The sequence below is a fragment of the Lissotriton vulgaris genome, chromosome 5, assembly GCF_964263255.1.
Source record: "Lissotriton vulgaris chromosome 5, aLisVul1.2, whole genome shotgun sequence".
Classification (NCBI taxonomy): Eukaryota; Metazoa; Chordata; class Amphibia; order Caudata; family Salamandridae; genus Lissotriton; species Lissotriton vulgaris.
In genome coordinates this window covers 738,701,751-738,716,367 of record NC_141693.1, presented here as the reverse complement: position 1 = coordinate 738,716,367, position 14,617 = coordinate 738,701,751, and positions in this window count along the sequence as shown.

The following is a 14,617-nucleotide window of genomic DNA, read 5'->3' as shown; positions in this document are numbered from 1 at the left end:
CCTGCCAACCACCGAGACCCTCACTGCCGCAACCACCTGCCGCCTGATCGCATGCTCCAACGTCAACGACGATGACACCATCAAAATCATTAACTCCGTCCACTCTGGATCGCCGTCTGACCCATGCCCACACCACGTCTTCAACAAAGCCAGCACAATCATTGCACCCCATCTCCGGAAAGTCATCAACCCCTCCTTTGAGACAGTGACCTTCCCAGAGAGCTGGAAGCACGCCGAGATCAACGCCTTACTCAAGAAACCCAAGGCGGACCCCAAGGACCTCAAGAACTTCCATCCCATCTCCCTGCTCCCATTCCCGGCAAAGGTCACCGAGAAAATCGTCAACAAGCAACTGACCCGCTACCTTGAAGACAACAACATCCTTGACCCATCTCGGTCCGGTTTCCGCAGGAACCACAGTACCGAAACCGCCCTCATCGCTGCCACCGACGACATCAGGACCCTGCTCGACAACGGAGAAACAGCAGCCCTCATACTCCTGGACCTGTCAGCCGCCTTTGACACGGTCTGCCATCAGAAACTACGAACAGGCCTACAAGATGCCGGGATCCAAGAGAAGGCCCTAGACTGGACCACATCCCTCCGGCAGAACACAGAGCATCCACCTCCCCCCCTTCAGCTCCACCACCACCGAGAGCATCTGCGGCATACCACAGGGCTCCTCCCTCCGCCCAACACTGTTCAACATATACATGGCTCCCCTCACCTACGTCTCCCGTCAGCACGACCTCAACATCATCTCCTAATCCGACAACACCCAGCTGATCATCTCCCTCACCAAAGACCCTCAGACCGCCAAAACCAACCTCCACGAAGGAATGAAGGCCGTTGCCGAATGGATGAGGAACAGCCGACTGAAACTGAACTCGGACAAGACTTAGTCCTCATCCTCGGCTCCACCCCTTCAGCCTGGGACAACTCCTGGTGGCCGACATCACTGGGAACAGCCCCGACACCCACTGATCACGCACGCAACCTGGGGGTCATCCTCGACTCTACCCTCTCCATGACCAAACAGGTCAACGCCATCTCCTCATCCTGCTTCAACACCCTACGAATGCTCTGCAGGATCTTCAAGTGGATCCCCACCGAAACAAGAAGAACAGTAACCCAGGCCCTCGGCTCCAGTAGGCTGGACTACGGAAATGCCTCTACGCAACAACATCAAACAAGCTCCTGAGACGGCTGCAACGCATCCAGAATGCCTTGGCATGACTGATCTTCGACATCCCCCACCACAGACACATCACACCCCACCTGAGAGACCTACACTGGCTCCCCATCAACAAGAGGATAACCTTCAAGCTTCTCATCCACGCACACAAGGCCCTCCACAACGCGGCCCAGCGAACCTCAACAAACGACTCAGCTTCTATGCCCCTACCCGCAAGCTCCGCTCCGCCGGCCTCGCCCTCGCCACAGTACCATGCATCTGAAGAACAACCGCCGGCAGCAGATCCTTCTCCCACCTCGTCACCAAGACCTGGAACACCCTCCCCACCAACCTAAAGCAGACCCAAGACCTCCTGGCCTTCAGACGACTTCTCAAGACCTGGCTCTTCAATCAGTAGCAGCACCCCTTCCCTCCACCTCCCCAGCGCCTTGAGACCCTCACGGGTATGTAGCGCGCTTAAAAAAATTCCTGATTGATTGATTGGTTGAATAATGGTCGAGAGAGTATTGAGTATGGTAATGTCATTGAGGGGTGTAAATTGGCTTTAAGAGGCATTGTTTTTGGGAGAGATAACAGACTGGCTGGGCGATGGCTTGGAGAGGGAGGAGGCAGGAGGGGGTGAGAGTAAGAGTGCAGCCAACCTTAGGTCAGATTTGATCTTGTTTGACTTTTCTAGGAAGAAGTCAGCAACCGCTACGAAATTTGGCTGTGGACGAGCAAATTGTTGAGATTGGGTGGGTGCGTTGTTGGATTGTGTTTTAATCAGCTCAAATAGTCGTTTTGGACGATTTCTTGCTTTGTCAAGTTGGGCTTTGAAGAAGGAAAGTTTTGTGGTTCTAATGAGTTTGTTGTATCTACTTCTTTTGAGTCTAAAGATTTTTAGCAGATCAGTGGAGGAAGTGGATCTCCAAGAGCGTTCATGTAGTCTGAGGCTACGTCTGTCCGCGTTTAGGTTGTTGTTGGTCCAAGGTTTGGATTCCTTGGCGGGTATTCTTTTTACTTGTAAGGGGGCCGCAGCATTCAGCGCCTTGAGCACGGCATTGTTGTGTCTCACTGGTTAGAGGAGGCAGACCCTGAGGCAGAGGTCAGACCCAGGACCAGGGTTCAATTTCCGACGCGGCAGGGTCTTGAGCTCAAAATGTCCATGGACTCGATAATTCTCGCCTCGGTGCCTACTCGAATCATGGGTTCACCCTCTGCAACTCTGGGCAATAGCTTGCTTAATCTCCACTATGGCCCTACCGCGATGGGATGCCTGGTCTTCACCTTGGGGATGCCGAGTAGGGTTATCTCGCAGGGAAAGCCAGGACGTGTTCCCAAAGCAAGCGCTAAGAGACCTGTTGGTGATTTGGTGCTATATAAATCGAAATTAACATAAAATAACATACTGCACAGTGAGGTCGTGCACGTTGGTCATTTTTGCAGTTGGTGTTAGGGAGTCATTGCAGTGCGCTATGAGCTCATTAGCGCTAGTGTTGAGAAGCGATCTTTTCCAGTGTTTAAATTTTAGTGCTTGTGATCTATTGGGTATCCAGCAGTCAAGGCTACGGAAGTTGATATAATGATGGTTCGACCAGTCACAGGGAAGAATAGATTCGAGATGAATGGTGTTGGGGTTGGAAATGATTAGATCCAATGTGGAGCCTAAGTTGTGAGTGGGGTTTTCACAGAATTGAGATAGGGAGAGGTCTGTTAGGAAGTTCTTGAGAGTGATGCAGGTCATTCCAGTGAAGGTTGAAGTCACCAAGGAAGATCTGTGGGCAGTGGCGACCCAGGTTAGAGGAGATGGTTTATTTAGCAGAGAGTTTATCCTGGTGGGTTTCCAGTCATCGGGGAAGGTGACAGTCTTAATGGAGCAGTTGGTGTTGCGGCAGAGTTCGGGAGCAATGGCAGTGGCCACTGTATGGAAGATGTGGTGCGGGCATGGGTTCAGACTTTATGCTCTTCATGGTCATGAGAGTGTCATCTATGGTGAGAGGGGTCCAGTTGAGTAGGATTTGTTGGAGTGTGGTGTGTTTGGGTGCGGTGGTGTCGGGCTTGGTGGAGGGTCTTGGGTATTGAAGCTGTCATAGATCTGCCTGATCTTGTGGTGGAAGAAGGTGCAGAGTTTGTCGCAGAGGTGTTGGGAGGGTAGGATGTCCGTGATTTCGCTGTTGGGCCTGGCAAAATACTTGACAATGGTGAAGAGTTCTTTACTGTTGTGTTTGTTGGTGTTTATTCTATCCTGGATGAAGTTTTCTTTGTGGTTTTGAGGAGGAGGGGGTATGCAGTGGTTGTGTCTTTGAAGGTTGTGTGGGTTTCTGCGGTTTTGTTGTTCCTCCTTGTCTGGACTCATTGAGAGTGAAAGTGAACCAGCTGGTTTTCTTTGACTGTGCTTGCCGGTTACCTTCTTGAGGAGAGCTAGGGTGTCATTCATCGGGGGAGGTTGTGTGCTGCGGTATTGGCATCGGCAGCTGTCAGCATTCTGGCAGTGCTGAGGTAGGCGGTGAGCTGTTCTTCTGTGACCTTGTTCCAGCTGTGGCCAGGGGTTGGTGAGGACGTTGATGTATGGTGGGTTTGGTGAAGGCGAAGTGCATACAGTGGTGGTCAGTCCAGAGAGGTTTGGTGGTGTGGCTTTAGGTGACATTTCCACTGGCGGAGAGGATGGGTTTGAGCGTTTGTCCTGCTGTGTGGGTTGGAGAGGTGACTAGCTGCTTGAGTCCTACGTTGGCGAGTTTCTCAAGAAGGGATGCTGTGTTCCGGTTGTTGGAGTTGTCCAGGCAAAAGTTGATGTTGCTGTGTATTATGTAATTGGTGGATGAGAGAGCCTGAGGTATATGAAGTCAATGAAGGCTTCGGTGAAGGGCAGGCAGGGGCCCGGTGGTCTGTAGAGGAGGGTAACGTGGAGGGGGATGTTGGGGTTGGTCTGGATCTGTAAGTGGAGGTGTGCCATTGTTGTTGATCGCCGTCCGAGTGGGTGGTCAGGCAGAGGGTGTCTTTGTGGATGATGGAGATGCCCCCTTATGGTCGGTTGGTACGTTCCTTGCTGGTGATCTTGTAACCATTGAGGATGGTGGTGGTGATGCAGGGCCATGGATGGAGTTTTCCCAGGTTTCCGTGAGGAAGGCAATGTCGTAAGAGAATGAGTCAAGGAGGTCCCAGATTTCTGTGGCATGTCTGTAGAAGGGGAGCACATGTTGAAGAGGGTCCACTGGTGGTGGGTTGGTTGGTGGGAGGAGCTGGAGGGCGGAGGTGGGACAGGGTGCAGCTGCAGTTTCGCAGAAGGGTATTTGGGTGTCCTTCTGCGCTGCAAGGTGGCAGGTGTGTGGTGTCCAGTGTTAATGGTGAGGAGGGTACTGGCATCGTATCGTTGGATGGTCTGAGGCACTGGGCGTGGTCCGGGCACAGACAGGCACAGACGGCTGCACGTCGTCCGCCATTAAGTAGTGTGTGGGGGGCTGCGCAGCTGGGAGGCAGGAAACGTGGGGAGCAGGAATGTTGGACTGAAGGAGAGCAGGGCCACGGGGATTTCTGGGGCAAAGTGCAGCAAAAAGACGCAAGGATGAAAAGAAGAAAAAGTGCCACATGGGTGACAGGAACAGAAAGAAAAGGCAGAAAACTCAAGAAAAAAGCAGAAAAAGGAAAGACAGAGGGCAATCCAGTGGAGCAGAAACGCTCCCTCGTCGATTTGGGAGAAAAGCAGTAAAAAGCAACAAAAAATAACAGAGAGGAGATGAGAAAAAAGAGGGCAGTTCGGCAGCAGAGCAGAGATGCTCTACTACTTTGCCACCACGGATGAGGCACAAGCTGGTGTCTGCGGGTGGAGGAAGGCCTCGACCCACTGACCCAAGGGTCAGAAGCTCAGCATCAGGGAGCTCGAGGCAGCAGCTACCAGGCGGAGCTGCGCAAGGAAGGAAGCAGTCCACTGAAAGAGTGAGGTGAACATGCTGAGCCATGGGTGACCCACTCTCTGATACATTTTCTGGAATATACCTATATTAACTACTTAGAAGATGGAAACATTCAGATGACTGGTTTGGCATGAATGTTCTCCGCCCATCGGATGCAAGTCATCTGCTGAGTGAATCCAGGGATAATCAATTGTAGGTAGTGGTTGTAAGGGGCCTGAGGATCAAATTAAAGTTTCCTTTACTTCAAAACAGCAATACATGTTTCAAATATTTTTAACATCTTTTTTAGGACGCCAGGCCACCAGAGGTGATGAGATACTAATTTGCTAGTCCTTCTGATTCTGGGATGTCCTATTTCAGGTAAATCCTAGCCCCACTTCAGGATTCGTTTGTCAGAGTCAGGATGAGGGGGGAAATATATGATTGACAAGAAATTGTGGCAACCCCTCTACTGGACTAGATGTTCAGCACAGCATTCCTGCATATCCTTTTCATTTTTTCCTTCTGGGGTGCTGAGGTTGTTCAGGAAGCTTTCCCCTTCATTTTCTTTTCCAGCTTTGTGGTGGTGGGGGGCGTTATTGATGGAGTTGATATGATGAAATCTCGAGAACAAACAGACATGTCTAAAGTTAAATCACTGCATTGATCTGAATATCCCTACATGTTTAGGTCTTGCGTAGAGAGAGACCTAATGCCGTCCATCCACAAAGCTGACTTTTACAAACCGGATTTTCGGAAGTGCACGCCTCGTGCACTAGCTTCTGCCTATCAGCCTTTCACTGACTGGCTCTTCAAAGGCTCTGCTCCCCGCCCCCCGCCTGCACTTCACGGCCGCTAGCCTTCTGTCCCTTAATCTCCCCGTGACTACCCCCTCACCTCTCCCACTGGCCCCCACCATTTGCTCACTCGCTCGCACATCAAAGGCTTTCACACATCAAAGGCTTTTTATCACTTGTTTTTATTTCGGCCCTCTCCTCGCCGCAGCCACAGCGCTGCTTACACTTTATTTCATCTCCCCCTGCCTTCCACCAACACCCTCTCCCGCCCGGAGTGTGCATCTCAAGGTTGAAATAGCCGCAGGCGTGTCCAGTTGATTGTGTAAAGGTTGCCAGCTACATGCTACGGCTAAGTAAATTACCTATTAAATAAAAGAACTGCTCTTAAGCATGTTTATTTTTCTACCACCCTTTCCTCGTCAGGGAGCTGCTTCCAATTCACTTCATCTTCCTGTGCCTTCCCCCACCACCACTTCCCACCCCAGAGTATGCACACATTACTTTTATTTTATTTGGCAGCATTCCTAACTCCCAATCCTGCACGGCACTAATTCTCATCCACCAAGTCTAAAATACATTCTCTATTATAAGCGGCACGCGCTCTCCGTTGCAGTCCTTTCCCCTTGTTGTGCTTTGCGACCTTTTCCGTTTGTCAGGAAATCGCAAATACGGGTTGGTCAAAGATTGTTTACACCATAGGGTCTTTCAAATTATAGACGGCTAGGTGAACTTGGTTAAACATGGTGTACAACACATAGCCTTTCAACTCGATGCCACGCCGCACCTCTGACTGACTCTGCCCCAGCCCCTCCTTACAATACAAGTGGCATCCACAGTGGCTCATCGCCTACAAAACTCCTCGGGTACCCTCCCAGTGGACAAGCATCGAATCCAGTACCGCAGGATCCTGGCAGAGAACCCCTCCACTCCTTCCTCTGGCCGGATCTAAGATTTCTAAGATTTAAAAAGGTAAGTATAGAAAAGAAGCTGCCCACGTCCATACCCGCATCACCCGCCCCCACTCCTCTCTATCGTGCCATCCTTCTTAACCAACCCTCCCTTCACATGCTTGCCTATCCATCCCCATAACCCCTCCCCCCGACCTAATGTCAATTTTACCGTCCAAATTCACCTTCACTTTACCACTATGGCTCTCTTCTCGCTACCCCTCACCCAGCCCATCTCACCGTGTTCACTATGTCTCTCCCCCTCCCCACCCCCCCACACACAAACCCTTCCTGCACACTTTTAAATCTCCCATCACCCTTGGGAGAAGCCAGCATCCTGCTCGGCTCAGAGCTAGCAGGCGGTCATAAGCTAATATGAGACATGTAGTAAAAATGACATTTTTATCTTAAATTCAAGTAAACCAAAGAGCTTTCCTGGAATGTGCTGTGTTTTGAAACTTCTTGCCCCTTACACCTGGCATGCACACATAACTGTGCCCCGCAGACAGTACGCTGAAGGCACTATTTGTTTAATCCTTTCTAACTAACCCCCTCCCCCCTCCCCACCCCGGGAGAAGGGAACTACAAATATTTTAACTTCTCACCAGCCCTGCCCCCACCCCACCTCAGTGTCTGCCTGACTTGCCATTCTACGAGAAATCTCACCAGCCCCGATGAAAGTCCATCCTAGCCCGACCAATCACCTCAGTTCTGATCGGTAGCATGCAGCACTGCCATCACAGGGAACCACAGGCCACCGCCAAGGCCCCTCAGCCTTGGTCTGCAGTGTTGGCAGACTGATACAACTGAGACCTCACACAGCTCCGTTAATGTATATTTCATAGCGGAAAACAGCAAAACAACAGAAATTATACACGGGCTGCACATATGTTCTCAACCTTCAATTGATGCATGGATGGTTAATGGATGTGTAGGTGGATAATGCAGGGTCAGGGGTGGTTAAATGAATGCACAAATGATTAAATCAGTGATTAACAGGATGGTTAATGAAGGTATGTAACACTTACAACGCAACTTTTACATCGTAATGCTGTTACAACGCAGCTATTACAACGCAGGATCCATTACATCGGATGCCATTACAACGCATGGCATTACATAGCAGATGCTATTACAACGCATACCATTACATCGTAAGTATTGGTAAGTATATAATTTTTTTTATTTTATTTAATATTATATAATTTATTTAATTATTATTAATTATAAATAAAAATATTTATTTATGTTTTCAAATATTATAAATTAAATATATTAATTTAAGTAATTTTGGGGTACATGGGTGTTTTTAGGTTTTAGGGCAGGGTTTGCGTTTTGGGGTACAGGGGTGTTTTTAGGTTTTAGGGCAGGGTTTGGGTTTTGGGGTAAAGGGGTGTTTTTAGGTTTTAGGGCAGGGTTTGGGTTTTGGGGTACAGGGGTGTTTTTAAGTTTTAGGGCAGGGTTTGGGTTTTGGGGTACAGGGGTGTTTTTAGGTTTTAGGGCAGGGTTTGGGTTTTGGGGTACAGGGGTGTTTTTAGGTTTTAGGGCAGGGTTTGGGTTTTGGGGTACAGGGGGGTTTTAGGTTTTAGGGCAGGGTTTGGGTTTTGGGGTACAGGGGTGTTTTTAGGTTTTAGGGCAGGGTTTGGGTTTTGGGGTACAGGGGTGTTTTTAGGTTTTAGGGCAGGGTTTGGGTTTTGGGGTACAGGGGTATTGTAGGGTTCAGGGGTAGGTTTGTGTTTTGGGATAATTAAATTATAGTTACCATTTTTAAATTAATTAAAATATATTTAATAAATTAAAATAATTTTATTACATTAATTACATTTTTAATTAGATTAATTAAATTAAATAAATTATTTCAATTACATTAATTTATTTTCAATTATAAAAATATGTAAATTAAATTAATTTAATTATGTTAATTAAATTAAATTATTTCCTTTTTTTATTAAAATTACATTTATTAAATAGATATTATTTTATTAAATTAAATTAATGGCTATTTTAAAATGTATTTTAATTAAATTAATTAAATTAAATTAATTAAATTAACTTAATAACATTTTTTAAAAAAAGGTATACTTACCTATACTTACGATGTAATGGTATGCGTTGTAATAGCATCTGCTATGTAATGCCATGCGTTGTAATGGCATCCGATGTAATGGATCCTGCGTTGTAAAAATTCCGTTGTAACGGAATGCGTTGTAAAAATCTGCGTTGTACTGACACCAATCCTTTAATGAATACATGGTTGTTGGTGCATGGACGGATACCTGGATTGTTCAAAGGATGAACATGCGTCTACCCAAGTGTCTCAATGCTCAGCTGCAACCCTCCCCCCACCCTCCCCAAGCCCAGATATCTGACTAGACACCGATTCCAAAGCAGCAGTGTAGACAGGTAAGCCTGTAGACAGTGTTTTCTGGAGGGCTGGGCAAGGGGTGGTCCTATGTCGGCCTGCCTTACAGAGGCACCAGCCACTCACCTCTTCAGCTCCTGCCAAACACTTATGCCCTCACTCTACCGCCCTCACTCTACCACTCTACCACCCTCACTCTACCACTCAACCCCCCTCACGCCCTCACTCTACCACCCTCACTCTACCACTCTACCACCCTCACTCTACTCACTCTACCACTTTACAGCCCTCACACCCTCACTCTACCGCACTCACTCTACCACTTTACTGGCCTCACGCCCTCACTCTCCCGCCCTCACGGTATACACCTGTTACAACGCAACTTTTACAACTACCTACTATTACAACGCAACTTTTACAACGCATACCATTACAACGCATTGCGCTGGGGGGCGCTCTAGGATAGGGAATAAGTATAATTTACTATCCAACACCTTCCCTAGTGTCCACGGGGACTGGAGTTGGAATAGTAAATTATACTTACCACTATCCAGCACCTCTAAGCGCTATGCGTTGTAATGGTATGCGTTGTAATGGTCTCGTTGTAATGGTAGGTAGTTGTAATGGTATGCGTTGTAACATGGTACATCCGCCCTCACTTTACCACTTTACCGCCCTCACTCTACCGCACTCACTCTACCGCACTCACTCTACCACTCTACTGGCCTCGCGCCCTCACTCTCCCGCCTTCACTCTACCACTCTACCACCCTAATGCCCTCACTCTACCGCCCTCACTCTACCGCCCTCACGCCCTCACTCTACCGCCCTCACTCTACCACTCTACCGCCCTCACTCTCCCACACTACCGCCCTCACTCTACCACTCTACCGCACTCACGCCCTCACTCTACCGCCCTCACTCTACCACTCTACTGCCCTCACTCTACCGCCCTCACTCTACCGCCCTCACTCTACCACTCTTCCGCCCTCACTCTACCGCCCTCACTCTACCACTCTTCCGCACTCACTCTACCACTCTCACTCTACCACTCTACCGCACTCACGCCCTCACTCTACCGCCCTCACGCCATCACTCTACTGCACTCACTCTACCACTTTACCGCCCTCACTCTATCGCCCTCTATCTATCAATCTATCTATCTATCTATCTATCTATCTATCTATCTATCTATCTATCTATCTATCTATCTATCTATCTATCTATCTATCTATCTATCTAGTTATCTATCTATCGCCCTCACTCTATCTATCTCCCTCACTCTATCGCCCTCACTCTATCTATCACCCTCACTCTATCTATCGCCCTCACTCTATCTGTCTGTCTATCTATCTCCCTCACTCTGTCTATCTATCTATCGCCCTCACTCTGTCTATCTATCTATCACCCTCACTCTGTCTATCTATCTATCGCTGTCACTCTATTTATCTATCTATCGCCGTCACTCTATTTATCTATCTATCGCCCTCACTCTATCTTTCGCCCTCTATCTATCTATCGCACCACCACAGCATCATTCAGGGGCACCACAGCATCACTCAGGGGCACCACAACATCACTATGTGCTACCACAGCATCACTGAACGCTACAGCATCACTCGTCGCCACCACAACATCTCTCCGCACCACCACAGCATCAATCAGTGCAACCATTCAACAACAACTGGTTCAAATATGTTCTCTCAATGTTTCAATCTTTATTACAAATGTCATAAAGAGACGTTAATATTTCACTTCTGTTCTTGGATTTTCGTCACAATAAAATACACTGAACATAATCTTCACAAAAGGTATTTACAAAAGTTTAAGCTATTGCCATTGTAAATTACAATAACTTTTATTAAAGTATTAATTATTTAAAAAAATTAAAAGCCATTTTTATTTGTACTATCAATACATCTAAGTCACGTAAATACAAAACATGTTGCATTACAAATGCTATAAGTGTCACATTTGCAAAAGTTAAAAGTATTGGCATTGTAAATGACAAAGCTATTAATTTCTCTATTTTCAAAACCAACACATAAATATAAAATGTGTCAGTTCCAAGACCAATAGCTCAAACTTTCCTAATGCGAAACCTATTGCATTGCAAATGCTTGTTATCATTGGCCCATACCATTACATCTTGTTGAGCTGCTTCCATATAGTGCTTCAACTGTATGAATACCTCTTTGATACCCATTAATTACCTATCATGGATGGTATAATTTTATATAACTGTTAACAGGGCACTTAAAAAGAAAAACAAAGTATGCATTGCTTTTGAGACTGAGGGTCTCTGTGATAAAATGGCTTTTTTAGCAAAGTATGAGGCACCTGTCTCTGCCAAATCTTTAGCTACAGTCAGTATGTCATGAGGCAGGTACAGAGGTAGATGCCTCCTTTAAAGTTTTAAAGGTTTGCTGTTATTCAAATTCCCACTGGAAAGAAAAATGCTTATCTGTTAACTGGTTAACTGAGCAATTTGTAGTATGAGTGTGGTGAAGTCTCCTTTAAATGTCTGTAGAATTTCCTGAACCCTTGAAAATACTGTCTTTTTTCACGTTTGTGGAAGTGGGTCATTCTTTCAGTGTGGACACTTGGCATGCATCATAAAAGTTACATCAACCTCACTCATTCTTGTTTGAGGAGACTGGGTTGTGATAATGGAAATATTGCATGGAGCAGAAGGGGAGGAAACATAATCATACAAATGGTGTAACATCTGCTAAATGAGGAAAACTCTCTCCTCCTGTTAATATTTTAACAATGTGTAATCACCTACACGAGTGTCCTTGGCCTAACTCCAAGTGTTGTTAGTCTAGAAATAATCTAGAAAGAGTATAAAAGAGTTAGAAGAAGACACCATACTGGAGGCGGAGAGATCTAGCATCTGCTGTTAGAGAACCCAGACCTTGTGTCAGAGTCTTTGGTCTTCAACACAGGCAGCTGCATTTGACTGAGGGAGCCTGGCCCTAATCTGCTGAAAGGGGAGGCTCAGGTGCTCTTGGGTATCAGTCTCACTCTCATGAATCTAAGAGATATATTCTCACTCTTGTTATACAGGTTGGATCAAGGAGATGATTCCGATTCAGTAACTGTGAGCCAAGAAGAAGTTGAACCTGGTTCATACGAGGGGAACATCAGCACGTACATACTTTATTCATATGTAGTTCAATTAATATGTGGGTTATGTCAAGAAACACCAATAATTACTGAATAATAAGGAGCATCAATCAAGTTAAGTCGAATTCCAAATACCGCAATCATTTTGAGCATTATTACTGCTAAAGATTCTTTCCTCAAAACTCCTGATGTCAGTAGTATCCCGTCAACACCTTTGATTTCTTCAGATTTCTTTTCATGCAAACTGGTAAATGGGCCTTTTTTAATGCTACTGTTTAGAAAGAACAGAGAAACCCCACACTAAATCAGTGCAAAGCCCACTACTGGCCCTGATACTTCTAATTCTATTTTTAGAAATGAACTTTCTTGTTGACAACCTGTTAACGGTCACTTGTGCTTATCTGTGGGTTATCTTACACAGTCGAATATTGCCAACTACTGAAACCTCTTGGTAAAATATGCAAAAAATATCTGTTTTCCACAACAAGGATAGATCCATTCTTTCTCCTTCTCTCTTTTTAGTCTGTTGTAAGAGGTTGCTTAATGCTTCCGAACTGTATCGGTTAATCAGCTCCTTCAGCATTGCTGGTGATTGACAACTCCTGCTGAAGGTTTCGGTTGTGGAAATCCTCATCTTTATCATTGATTCTGTTGTAAGTCGAAGGTGCACACTCAATCAAAGACGTGGATGTATTTAGTTGAATTACCACGAATGATAGAGTGTCTTTCAGTTCATCCTTTAATCACGCTTTCTCAGTCCATACTGCTTTGGAGTCTAAGGGCCATATGTATGAAGCGTTTTTCTTGTCGCAAACGCTGCGAATCAGAAATTCGCAGCGTTTGCGACAAGAAAAATGTGAAATGCGATGTATGAAATTATCGCATCGCAAATGTTAAGGAATCGCAACATTTGCGATTCCTTAACATTGCACAAGCATTTAGGAAATCGCAAAATGCGATTTCCTAAATGATATGTATGAAATATTTAAAAATTGCGATTTTGGAATAAGATGTCGCAAATTAACACCACCTTGTAGTTGGTGGTAAATTGCGAATTCTTTTCAAAAAGCATTTTTTTTTAAAACAAAAGGTGCCATGTGACGCTCATACATGCCCTTTGGGCATGTATGTGTGCCATATGCGCACACATGTCATTTTCAGGGGTGCAGCAGGGTGTTCTTGAGACACCCCTGCACCCTGGAAAATTTGCAAAATTTGCGATTAGCAAATTGCTAATCGCAATTTTGCCTTTCATTTCTATGGGCCAAGAGGCCCTTAGAAATGAATGGGATGTATTCCTTATTTGCGAATTCGCAACTTGCGAATTCGCAAATAAGGAATTATTGGAAATCGCTAAAAAATAGCGATTATTTACATACATACCGTTTTGCGATTTCCAAATAGCGATTCCTTAAAATTCGCTATTTGGAATTCGCAAAATGATAGAATGATACATATGGCCCTTAATATAATGCAAAGCCTTGAAGACCTGGCTTTAAAATTGTCCTAACATCTAAGCCCTTAAATCCCTGGAAATCTCCTACCCTGATCTCTTTCTGTAGCGCCTTGATGCCCCTGGGCTAAGTTTGCGCTCTACAAAATGTATATTCATTCATTCAATGTTGGTAATAGTAATATAATTTATTGTATCATTAGCTCTTTGTATTAATTGCAGGAGACTCGTACAGGCTGCCTGTCTACTATGCCTATTTCCAAATATTGAATTGAAATATTATAAAACTTGATCATAATTTGAGAGCTAAAGACTGGTTCGGTATTGGGCTCTACCCATAGTTAAGCGTTTATGAGGTCCAATAATATAGAAGGTATTTTGGCTTATCGGGGTGAAAGAGAGGCCTAGGAGACGAAGTGTAGATTACACTGGCTAGAAATGACTGAAAGGGCCAAAGCTAGCCCTCCTGAATCACCTATATTTTTGCACCCATAGAGCAGGTGTTTATTTGTACATGCTGGTTGTTTGCATGAGTTATCAACTAGGTCTTCAGCTGTAACAAGAAAGCTCATTCTTGCAGTTCCTTGATGAAATATTCCTTTCAATGGTGTGTGCCCCATGTGAGGATAATCACTCCTCCCCCATGTTCTTCGCCATTGTTATTTCTTTGTTAGCAGTGCCTACCTCAAATATCATAACTTTGATGAGAAAGACTAGAGCTTTGAAAAAAGAAGATTAATATGACAACCAAGTAATGAAGGCATTAACTGGTTCAAAAGCTTCCTCCTCACAGCCCTGCTCTGGCTGGACTCTACAACCCAGTGTGGTACCAGAATTTTGTTGTCAAAATTTAAGACACAAAATTT